Here is a 12,063-nt window from a genome sequence, read left to right on the forward strand (position 1 = left end):
TCGATTGCGTTTCCCTCTCTAAGCAAAACTCCTCCGAGTTAGTTGTGACTAAGGCACTGAATCAGTAAAGCAAAGAATTCTTTAGTCTGCCTTTTAAGATAAGCTGGATGATTTTGTTTACTGATATGACTAAGTGGTTTGAACTGGCAGTGTAGGATACACTGGCTGAGGATATAGACAACATGGGTACTCCAACAAAATGAAATTCTGATTCATATCACCACTCACGTCCCATTGGCACTTACTCCAAAAGTATGGCAAATACAACACCCTCTCAAAGACCTTTTGTTTCCTAAAACTAAATTTGATTTAGATTGCCCAGTGTGCAACCTGGTAGGCACCAGTCCTATTTACTGTTAAACAATACTATACTGTTTGCCAGAGGTGAGTGCATGTCACAAGTTGACAGAGGTTCTCCCTTTCTCTGAAATGCCACATGGATTTATTTCAGAGAAACTCAGAGAACTAACTTCAGCACCTTCATTTTTCCCACCTATCTCCCTCCTACTCTCTGACCTGCTTCTCAAGCTCCAAACAACCATAGATTTTTATTTTATTAGTAAGCAACAAAACTGGAACAAATGGCTCCTGGCAGAACATGTTCTTTGTTACAGCTGGAAAACTGTTGGACTGATATCCTTGAAATGCACAGTGTGACTAATGCCCAGCTTGCAAGGATGCAGGAGGAAACATTCATTGCACTTGTCAGGGTGGACCTGAGCAGCCAGAAAGGAAAAGATAAAGTGGATAAGTAAGAATGAATTCCTTTGCTTGCTACTTAGAGGAAGCCAGTGCACACCATAAGGACAGAAAGTGACACAAGGGTCAAGAGCAGAGCTGGATCTGCTTGTTAGAGCTCAGGATCCTAAATAGTTTGGAATACATGCAGGATGTGCACCCTTACTTCTAGATATTATTCTGCAAAAGGTGAGGCTTTGGGAAAGGGTCCAAACTTCAAACAGTCTAGAATTGTATTAAGAAAATGACCCAGTCTATAAATAAAGAGGCTAGAAGTGGGTGTGGGCTTATTTTCATCTCAATACTTCAGTTAATGCCTGCCTACTAGTTTGTTTCCAGATTATGATTGTTTTTTTCTGGGAAGTTAGAATTCAGAAGCTTGCTTTATCTCCTCTGTGAGCATTTGGTTTATCACAGCTGCCCTGAAACCACTTCTGAAAAGGGACCAATTTCCATAGAGACTATGCAGTAAATTAATTAAGCTCATGAGAGTGTTGCATGTACAGCCAAGCAAAATATCAGATGAAAGCAAAACCAGACCAGTTTCTGAGAAGCTGTATTACAGCTCCACTCCAGCTCCTCCCATTCCCTCTAGAGAAAGCAGTAGGAGAATCCCAAAGTATTCTGGGAATATAAATTCTAGTATTTTGGGGTTCTGATATGGCTTTATCAGTCTAAACCAAGCAGGTAGAATGAACAGTAATGACACTAAGAAGAAGAAGATAATTTTAGGTGAATATAAAATATTAATTATTCACAACGGATCTCTAAAACCACAAAAGGCAACAAGCAGAAGTGGCACATTTTGGGTTCTTTAGAAGAAAACGAAAACAAAATGCCAAAGCAATGCCTCTACCAGCTTGAAGAGAAAACATAGAGATGACCTGTTACATTTTTTTTCTAGCCTTGAAGTCCCTAATATACACAGTGGCAGTCCTCTGAATACAAACAGACATAAAATGCATGGGGTTAAAATTTGGTCAATGAAGATACATATATATATATATATATATATATATATATATATATATATATATATTTAATGCTTTGGAACCTGCCTGTATATATTAGAGGAGAAAGAATTAGAGGACTGGTATCCCCCACACTTGAAAATTTCCAGAACTGCTTTGATCATGTGTGAGAATTGATTTAGGGGATGCAAATGAAGGCCTTGGCAATCTGAAGAAGAAAAACTTCTCCCTTGACATTTCTGAATGTTCAGAGAATCCTCAACAAGCCATTGAAGTATGGGTTCATCAGAGAGACAAAAAGAAAATTCAATAAGCAAAGAAATGGATAAAAACAAGTAGCTTCCCCAAAACTAGCAAACTTTCTACCTTGCTTACTCCTTTTCTTCCCATTTAGATTTCTATAGTAAAATATGCATCTGGAAACATAAAAGCAAGGAAGGAAAGATGCAAGCCCTTCCTTCCAGATAGAGACTGAATACTCTATAACATCATTACAATATGTTACAACTCATTAGCACTTGCCATCCTACAATCTCCAAGCATTAATTAATGCACTCTCACAATACTTCTGTGAAGTAGAAAGGCAGGTGTCTAGATATTGTGATGACAGGTGCTTTACAATTGAGTAAGCCAGAATTTTTAGGCTTCTCATTTGCATTTGGAGAAAAGCAGGGCACAAAGCAGGTAGGTAAAAGTGCTGCAAGACCTTGAAATACCTTGAATTAAGGAATACTGTAATAACTTGAAATACCTTGAGCAGACTGGCTTTCAAGTGCTTAGGTAAAAAGCAATACTTGACTTAAGGACCTCAATACAATTTAAGCTTTATTAGTCAAGTATTTGCATCTAATACCACAATGGCTATTTTAAGCTGTGTTATATAAATACAAGTGGAGTCTGAATTTCTTAAAATATTATTTCATTACTTGAAGGGTAAATGAGGTCCCTGAAACCACTGTGGCCTCTGAAGAGCATTAAATAAATTATTTGTAAAACTTAGCAAGACACCCCTAAAGACAGAATACAGGCAGTGAAACAGCATGATGAATAAGTTATTTGGCTAATAATTTAATCCTCTAACTCAATAAAATAAGAATTACTGTCATGCTCTCTGCACGAGCCTTTCTCTAATATGTTTCCACAAAAACCCCCAAGGACTTTGGTGATTCTATGTTGTTTCTTCACATGCTGCACTAACACTGCTCTGAACAGCAGCACTGTGGGCTATGCCCATGTTAACAACCTTTTAAAGTCAATAATTTATAGAGAAAACTAACCTAGTGATTTATGCTGGGTTGGAGAAGAGAGGAGAATACTTCCACCAGGACTGGTGACAATGTTTAAATTACTTGGCTTCCAGGTTTTTTGTAATCTTTAGGGTCAGGGTGTCCAGTGAACATCTGCATCCAGTGCAGTTTTCCTCTTCCCTCTGCCTGCCTTCCTGCAAGGAATAAGAGCCATGTGCATGAGTATTCCCCTCCCCAAGAGCCATATGGGAATGCAAAGGCATTCTCTGAATTCATTACCCTGCCCCACAATATGATTCTGTCTTTGTATGGGCAAGAAAATGGATGTTAATTTATTCCTTATCACTAATTTGAAAAGGAGCACAAACACAACAGCTCCATTGCAGAGAATTCTACCAAGGGTGTTGTTTAAGTCCAATTATGTGCTATTAGTACACTTGTTCTTTGTTCCTGTGGCATATTAATTACATGTCTGGTATTCTGATAATTAACACAGTTATACTCTTATTTTCCCCTTTCATTAGACAACAATCTTGCATTTTATTCAAATAAGTAATTTTCTGTAGGTAAAAGGAGCCAAATTATTACGTAGTAATAAAACCAAGCAATGGGTTTGAAATGAGCTTACACAGAGATGTTCCAGCAGTGTTCTTCAGGAAAAAGAAAAGCAGAGACTGCAGCCCTACAGGAAAGCACATCTCAGAGACTTCTAAAAGAATTCCAAACAAAAAGCCTCCAGTTGTGTATCCAGCATTACAATCCCTGGCTGAAGCAGCACACAAGGACTATGCTGGAATTGCCACACACAGCTCATCCAGCTAGGACATTGCTTCTAAAGGCTGTTAGCAAGATCTTTAATCTCCCACTGCCATCCATGAAACTCAATATTTAGCAGAAAAACTTCTAAAGGGTCAACCAAGAGGGTTTACAATTGCACAGGGAATCCACAAAGGAACAGGTACCAGATATTCCAAAGAAATGTTAGGGAATAAAACAAAACAAGCACTCCTACTACCATAAGGCAGGAAGGTAGTTAGGTTTGACTCAGCTAAGTAGGTATAGATGGACTCCATAATCACTTCAAAGATTTTTGGGGTTTTTTTCCCCCCCTAGGACAAATTATTGTCCCTCTGAAAACAAGTTAACTCTTTATAGTTTTCTTGAAAAGCATTTCTGAACTTCCACTAGCTCTCATGTACCATTATGGCCAAAAAAGATCCACTGGGGAAAGAGATTTCCTTCTTTAAGTGCTCCTGTAACAGGGTAGAAACTTAGTAGAAGGTTCTCCAGCACTCTGTACCCCAAAATCCCTTGGGTCCAGCTCTCCAGTGGCTCTGGCTGCAATGCAGGAACAGGGGTGTCACCCAACAAGCTGAACATCACTTGTTCCTCCCCAGTGGACATTCACTACTCACTGGTGTAATTTTTACCAGTAAGGGAACCTGAGGGTTGTTTATGATGGCAAATTGCCTTTAGCTGTGTCTGCCTCCATCACTGGGGATTCCCACCCCAAAACTTGTTCTGTGATGCCTTCAAATCCCTCGTGGGAAAAGAGAAATAAAACCTCAGCAGACAAATATTCATGTTGGAAAAGCTTCCTCTGCCTTTCCCAAAACCACCATCTGGAATATTTTTCTATTCTGAATGGCTGATTACTAAATCAAAATGATTTAAGGACTCTCTGAACATGGGGTTTTTTTTAGTTATTTCCTATGCAGTCTCAACACCACAAGAATCCCCTACAAAACTGATCTTAAAATTCAATTGTGAAGACCCAGTTCAGAGAGCACAGATTCCAGTTAAATTAATTGATATCAGTGCCATGATTTCTTGTATCTGGACCATGGATTAGAAGCTACTCAGATCTCCCTGGCTCATGAACATGTAATTTGAATTTTCATCATGCAGTATTAGATTTCATATCATTACATGCAAGGGCCTCTTACTGCTGAGAAAACACTGAACTCCAGTGTTATAAGTGGGCACAAACTTGCTGTCTCTGAAGCTGATGTGAACACTGTTATTTAGATGGGGAAAAATGGGATCAATTTTACTAAACAGTTCTTCTGAGCCAGAGTTCTAGTTACTGAATTTTCCACATCAGAGATGTTTTTGAAAGACAACCAAATCAGCTAAACACATCCCTTGCAATTTGTTTGCCTTGCAATTGGCTTCAAGCAAAGTGTTGTTCTTCTGCCTGTAGTATCTGCCATGAACTCCTCTCCATTCCTGATCTGCTTAAATCCATCACATCTGGCAATCACAGTCTGCAGCTTTCCAGCCATTTTCCACATGGTCTCAAAGCATTTCACACGTTGATACATGAAAAGCTTCACAAGCCTCTGCAAGGCAGGGTCAACACCTTTAACAGCTGAAGGGAAAGATGAAACTCCTGTCAGAAAAAGCATCTGGGACAAAATTTAGAATTGATGCAGACATCCCAATTTGTGAGGATATTTTTTAGCTGCAGAAACTCTCTCTGATGCCTTTAAAGGTCACTTTCCAAATTATCTGCTCCAGAAGGAAAGACTCCTTTTTGGTTTGTTTTTTTCCCTTTCTTTCTCAAAAATTGCAGTGCTCCTACCTCCTTTCTGACAGTGCCTTGGCTATTTAAGCTACAGTCTCATCAGGCAATGGTGCATCTACATCCCTGGTTATCTCTCATTATTTATCTCTCATAACTATTTCTACTATTTCTATTTATTTCTCCTCTGACAGTCACCAGTTGTGACCCTTCCTTGCCAGATCAGCCACTGCCCTCCCGGCCTTTTCACTCTAATTGCAGCTTTGCTAATCATGTTTTGATCACCCACCCATCTAATCGCTGCGAGGAGCAGCAGCAGCAAAACCACGGCGCTTGTGTTCTCTCCTCCGTAGGGGAGGGATCAGAGGATTAAAGAGGAAGAGGCCGCCCCGATTAATGCTGCCGAGTGCGGGATTGCTCCTCGCCAAGAGCCGGGACCGATTGCCTCCCCGTGGGGAGCTCCAGGGCACGCAGTCTGCCTCCAAATCTCCCTTCTGTTCTTTAAAAACCGAGCTGCCGTTTCCCCATCGCTGCCCCACACCAAAAAGGAGGCTGACAGCAAACTGTCCTGGGGTGACAGGACAGTTTAAGTGTTAAAGAAGTGGAAGGCACTGAAGATAAATAGTGGTTTGTTTCTATGATAGGCTCTGCCACTGACCTACCTCCAGCAGAAGAGCTGAAATGCATTTGTCAGCTTTTGGGCAGGCTGAACAGGTGCTGTGAACAGATTAACCCTAAAAGGGAGCAAGCAAAGAGCTGCAGTGTCTTAAAAAAAAGCAGGAAACACACTCAGAGCCGAGGCTCACAAACCCAGCAGAACCAGCACCAAGGGGTTGGGTGTAAGGATGTTTGCCCCCTGCCCCAACCAACCTAATCCATGCAAGGGAATTGGAGTGACTTAGAGTAATCACCCCCTCCCATCATCCACTGCTTTGGTGGATATCCATTAGAGTGTTAACTCTGTGCTTCCCTTTACCCACTGAGGGCAGATAAAACATTTCTAGGGAGTTCTTTTACAAAGGTTACCTCCCCACTTCTAGGGGATCAACTTCTGCTGGAGCCAACATGATCTCAAGGACCATCCCACTCCCTAGACAAACATCCAGCTGCCATGAGTACCCACTCCACTTGTACCTTTGGCTGTTTGGGCTTTTCTCTTGTTTTCAGTGTGGACAATGATGTAACACTTGTTACTTTTCCTCTTTCTGGTCTATCCACTCACCTTCTGTGGCTCATCAGTGGAATGACTCTCTGTCTGCTGCAAAAGAAGCAGGGGGGAGGGAGCTGTAAATCCCATGTTGTGTTAAATGACTCAAGTACAGAGCTCTGCATGGCATTCTAACAGCACATGTTTCTCCATGTTGACTGCTGCTTCAGTGATCCATTGCCCACTGAGTGGAAGTAAAAAGCTTAGGGGATGAGCCAGGCACATCCTGTCTGGAGCTCAGCTTACACAGGCAGCACTGTGCAGCCTGAGGAAGAGCCTCTGGGAATGACTGGTGTCTGTGTAACCTTACGTTCAAATACAGCTCAGGATAGGGCAAATATTTACTGACCTGATCAAAAAATGAGGCTGCCTGCCCAGTTTTCACCAGTTTGAACAGGTGGATGATGGCAGTGAGAGGCTCTGCAGTGACTGAGGGGTCCTCAAGCTGAGCAAGATCATAGAATCATAGAATCCTAGGGGTTGGAAGGGACCTGGAAAGATCATCTAGTCCAACCCCCCCTGCCAGAGCAGGGCCCCCTAGAGTACATCCCCTAGGAACGTGTCCAGGTGGGTTTTGAATGTCTCCAGTGAAGGAGACTCCACAACCCCCCTGGGCAGCCTGTTCCAGGGCTCTGTCACCCTTACAGTAAAAAAATTTTTTCTGATATTCAACTTGAACCTCCTATGCTCCAATTTACACCCATTACCCCTTGTCCTATCACTGGTCACCACTGAGAAAAGCCTAACTCCATCTCCCTGACACTCACCCCTTACATATTTGAAAACATTGATGAGGTCACCCCTCAGTCTCCTTTTCTCCAAACTAAAGAGACCCAGCTCCCTCAGCCTTTCCTCATAAGGGAGATGTTCCACTCCCTTAATCATCTCAGTAGCTCTGCGCTGGACTCTTTCAAGCACTTCCCTGTCCTTCTTGAACTGAGGGGCCCAGAACTGGACACAATACTCCAGGTGCGGCCACAGGAGCTTCCCACAACAGAGTAAACAGGATGAATGGAACACTGTGACATCTTTTCTACTTGTTAATGACATGATTTATGCATGAGATTATCATATTCTGCAGCCCTAATCCCAGACTCTTGAAGCAGGAGTGTAGGTTACTTTTTGACCATTTTCCAAAGTAATGGCACCAGTGTCCAGTGAGACATCTCAGGCAGAAAAGATACTTGAGCAATGAATGAGGGAAAACCACCCCTAAATTTCTGTAGAATCCCCATTTCTTTGACTGAAAGGCACACAAAGCCACACATCATACACCAGATAGGCACAAGAGAGCTTAGCATTAGAACATCATCACAGCCTTTTCCCTCAAGCATCTCTGCTCCCTTTGCTGCCCAGCTCTCATTCTGCCTGACAGCTCCTTAATCACAGCATCTCAGTCACATGCATAAAATATTATTTAACCTCCAGCACATAGGAAAATGCATTTATAACCTACTGGGTTTTCCCCTTTAATCTCTCTCTTTCTCCCCTTGGTGCTCCTCCTCTCTTTTTAGTAGCTCTAAGCAAAAATGGTGCTAACAACCTTCATAAAGATTTATTCAGGTCCAGGCAGGAACCAGCTCTCTGCATTCCATCAAAACAGGAGACTACAGAAACAACACATGAAGACTTCTTTCTGCCCTGGTGGCAGAACAGAATATCTGCTTTTCACTAGAGCAGGTCCATATGTAAGCTCTGCTGGTTTTGGTGTCTGCAAAAGCCTTAGAAAACCTTCCCTGTTCATCCCTGGTATACAGCTCATCTCAACACTTCTCAGTCATTTAAGCCTTGCCCTCTCCTTTTGACAATGGCACTGAAAAGATTTCATTTCATTTTCAGCACTGCTCCAATCCTCTGACATCTTGACTTCACTACATCTGGGAAAAGGAGGAAAAAAAATCAAGTCAAAATGATCCTGAAGCTACAGCAGCCAGGACGTGTCCCATTTAGTTTCAGAAGACTGCAACCTCAAGGTCAAAAGCAGACTAAGCCAACAGACTCTACTCTATGCCCATATGGTACAAGCAGCTAAGAATGCTACAGAACCAGCATGCAGCACAGTTCCTTTCAGAGGGAGACTGTGAAGTCTGGTGCTGCTGGTGAGTCAAAAGCTTAAGATTCTGTCTACTTTAATTACCATCTTTCTCCAGGCTGAAAGAAGCTTAGGAGAATACAACAGTGAGGCAGAATCCTCCTCTTACACTCCCACCTACAGAAATTCAGCCATTCTGGACCTCCCTCTTGCCTTCCTCCTCACACATGCCAGAGATTTAGCAGATCTAGCCACTAAAAAATAAAAAACAGATCACAGACTACATTGTGAACTCTTCCACCTGCAGGAGAAAGCTCCATGCCTACCTGCAAGCAGGCATCAGGCACTAACATCATCAGACAACACACAGGTAATGTCTGCTTGCTGCAGCCACTTGAATTACATGGCAAAGGACTGAAGGAAACTGCTGGGCTACCACTTTCCATTCTGATCACATCCAAAGCAATTTACACTGAGCCCTCTGATTAGGAGGTCACAAGAAAGCTGAAAATAGATTACAGTTCTCTGGCAGCAACACCACAAACTTCTCCTGAACCACAGGACCATGTATGTATCCAAATGGCTGGATATAATAAATAACATCACAGCTGCTCTCTTCTGGAGCAGCATCCTTCCTTGGAAATTACAGAAATTTCCCATAGCTTGACAGAATTTAAAAAAAAAAAAACAAACAAAAAACCAAACAAAACAAAAAAACCACAAAAAACCCAAGCCAGTCACCAAAACCACCACAAAGCACTGATACCATCAGAGCCATTGGACCAGGTTTCCCAGAGAAGCTGTGGCTGCCCCATCCCTGGGGGTGTTGAAGGTTGGATGGGGCTTGGAGCACCCTGGGCTGGTGGGAGGTGTCCCTGACCATGGAAAAGGGTTGGGACTGGATGATTTTTAAGGTTCCTTCCAACCCAAACCAACCTGAAATTTTATTAATCAGTCCACATCTGGATTAGAGTTAGCATTGCAGTTGTCAAACAAAGGATGGAAGTTTATTTTCTAAGTTTCATAGGTTATTTTCTGGTCACAGATTAGCATTTAGTAGCAAGGAGAGTTAAACCTGGCAAATGTCAAAACAGCAAAAACCTCTGTGCATGTAACAATTTCATGCTGGTACATGAGGCAGCTTGTAAGCAGGACAGGCTATAAAGCTTCATCTTTTTTTTTTTTTTGATTTTCCAAAATAAACAATTCCCAAAATTGACATGCTTAAGGCTACAAAGGAAACCAGCCAGGTTTTTTTGTAACATACTGCAAGAATTCTGCTCAGGGCAAACCAGCTGCAAAGAAAATGAATGCAGAGCTCAGAAGACAGTAGGTGATTTCTTTTCTGCCTTTGTATAGGAACCTACTACAATCTGACAGGGAATAGATCCAAGCTCCTTTCTCACCTTGATAAATAATGCTCCTCCCTGTTGTACAGCACTTTTGTAGTTGTAAAACTGTGAAAAGCATCAGTAATGAGGAGCTTTAAGGGAAACTGGTGCAAAGGGTCTGTATAGACTTGCTGTACTTACCCAGCTGGTCTAAGGCAGAGCTGGAAGAAGCAGCAGAGCAATCCAGTGACCTATTTACTGCAGCTCTGAAGGACTCAGATTCACAGGACAAAATCTGCAGGGTGCTACACCTGAGGCTGCAAGAATAAAGTCTGTCCAGCAAACACTCATCAGCACTGTGCCTGGCTCATGCTTACTAAAATTCCACACCTTTTAATACCTTGAAAAGCTAGATTTGAGCAAGGCTGTTCACAGCACCTAAGTTTATTGAAATAATTCATCCCAGCCTGAGTGAGAGGATCCTTAACAGTACTCTGCAGCAGAAGGTGCAATAAATGAAAGCATTGCACCTAAAAGACATTTTTACTCCCTATTGATGCTGTGAACAGGGAAGGAGTTGCCTGGCATGGAACACACAGCTCTGACTGCAAAAGCAAATGGACAAATGGGTCCAGTTTTATTCCAGTGTTAAACAGGCTGATGCTAAGTTGAAAAATCAACTGCATTCTGCAAATACCCCATCAAAGCAGGAACTGTGCAACACTTCAGTGCTCCTGCTGCTCTTGCACCTAAACCAACTATTCCACAGTTCTAACAAAGCTTCCTAAATGCTCTTTATTTACAAATATGCTTTGGAACACTGGTGAATACCAGTGGGGAAGAAATGCTTACTCACTGAGGACTTTTTCTTTTGTCTGACTGAATTAAACTCAAGATTTCTTAAACCTCCAGTAATTGTTCTTACTGCACTGTTGGTTTCTGCTGGTCCTGCTGCCCTGAAGCCTTTTTTGCTGTCAGCTCTGCCACAGAGTCCTTTAGGAAGCAAGAGACCAAAATGAAAGCTCAAGGACTGATCTTAAAGTCATCCAAATCATCCATTCCTCACATTGCCCAGGCACTCAGTGTACCTTTCATAAAATAATTTCTAGCACACATTAAATATATAAATATTTGATTCACAGCTTTCAACTTTTGGCCTTTTTTTTTTTCCCTTTTGTATTATAAAACATTGATAACTTTAGCCTTGAAACTGCTCTATTGTTTTAACAGATTGGCAACAGCTATAAAAATTTATCACAAATATGACCCCAAAGTCTCATTTAGGATGATCTCTTCTATAGGTGACAAGGTCTTTCAATTTCACAGGCCATTTCAGCTTTAGCTTTCATCAGAACTATTTAGGCTGCTGGTGAATTAGAAAGATGGACCTTATGGAACTGAAACAGATTAAATAGTAAAGCTTTAGAAATTTTCAGAGGCCCCTGAAGAGCCAAGAGAAGAAAGAACTTCTAGGAACTACTTACCTGAGATAGGAATAGGAACAAAAAAAATCTGAAGAGCTTATTTTATTAGTGGTCCAGCTTCTCTCAGGCAATAGCTCCTTCCAAAGCATTGCTGGGCCACCCACTCCCAGGATGTTATTCCAGAGTTTCTTTTAGGTCCAGGGAGAATCAATCTAAAGGCTGAGATGAACACTGAGGTCTCATTTTCATTTACAATGGGCAGTGCTCACAGACAATGTCCTACTGAGAACCCTTCTGGAGAGAGGTGAGAGGAGAATCTGATTCAGCTCTAAATCTTTTCCTCAAGCTCTGGAAAACACCAGTGTTAGAACAGGGAGATGACAAGACTGGTAAGAAAAGAGTACAACAGCATATTTTGAATATTTCAAAATATGAATAGCTAAAAGAACCTAACCCCCCCAAAAAGACCACCCAAAGGATGTGTGATTTTTTGGAAGATGCCTCCTCTAAAGCTTTTAAGCTCCCTTTTTAATGCCTTAAGGACTCTCTGGTTGGTAGCTGAACTATTCAGCCTCTTCTATTTACAAAT

This window comes from Heliangelus exortis, chromosome 23 (genome assembly GCF_036169615.1).
Source record: "Heliangelus exortis chromosome 23, bHelExo1.hap1, whole genome shotgun sequence".
NCBI lineage: Eukaryota > Metazoa > Chordata > Aves > Apodiformes > Trochilidae > Heliangelus > Heliangelus exortis.